The sequence below is a fragment of the Pleurodeles waltl genome, chromosome 12, assembly GCF_031143425.1.
Source record: "Pleurodeles waltl isolate 20211129_DDA chromosome 12, aPleWal1.hap1.20221129, whole genome shotgun sequence".
Taxonomy (NCBI): domain Eukaryota; kingdom Metazoa; phylum Chordata; class Amphibia; order Caudata; family Salamandridae; genus Pleurodeles; species Pleurodeles waltl.
In genome coordinates this window covers 123206677-123207344 of record NC_090451.1, presented here as the reverse complement: position 1 = coordinate 123207344, position 668 = coordinate 123206677, and the positions used below count along the sequence as shown (strand labels likewise).

Sequence of the window (668 nt, the reverse complement as noted above, 5' to 3'; positions counted from 1 at the left end):
AGTATGTCTGTGTCCTTGCAGGTTTGGTAGCAGCATTGTTTGGTGTTTAGTGGTGACCCTAGCAGACTTCCACGCTGCTTTTGAGTAGTAGACAAGGCAATTGAACTTCTTGGCACAGTTAAGCTTATGAATGTATACTTTTCAACTGTAAACTACTGAACAGGGGGAACTGTTGAGCCGTGTCTCACGTACTTAAGTGAACATTTTGTGGAGTCACGCATTGGCCGGTTAGCTCAGTTGGTTAGAGCGTGGTGCTAATAACGCCAAGGTCGCGGGTTCGATCCCCGTACGGGCCAAGGGTTACATTTTAGGAAAAGCTCTAACGCCATTTTACCACTAATGTATGGCCTCCTAATTCGTGTTGTTTTACTACCGTAAACATATATCCATGCAGAACGGCACACATTTCAAAACAGGAGGATGGAAATACAGAAAGAGAAGAACATGCAAGTCGTGCTTAAACCGGGACGTGAGGGGGTGAAAGTAGAGAGTGCCTTTGAAAGACATATGTTGGGTGCAGGGCTTTGAATACTGGGATGGGGAGAGAAGGAACATCCGCAGAGAGCAAAATAGAGAAACACCTGCGGCAACCAGCCCGAAACCTCGCAGTGTTGTGATATGCAAATCATTCTTGCACTGCATTCAATACAACGGCAGTAACTGGGAGC

The 668-nt window shown here is 46.3% G+C and overlaps 1 non-coding gene across 1 annotated transcript; it reads left to right on the top strand.

Moving 5' to 3' along the window:
- The first annotated feature begins 222 nt into the window (after positions 1–222).
- TRNAI-AAU (transfer RNA isoleucine (anticodon AAU)) lies at positions 223–296 on the top strand. The gene has a single exon. It is a non-coding gene; the product is annotated as a tRNA-Ile (tRNA).
- The last annotated feature ends 372 nt before the right edge of the window (positions 297–668 follow it).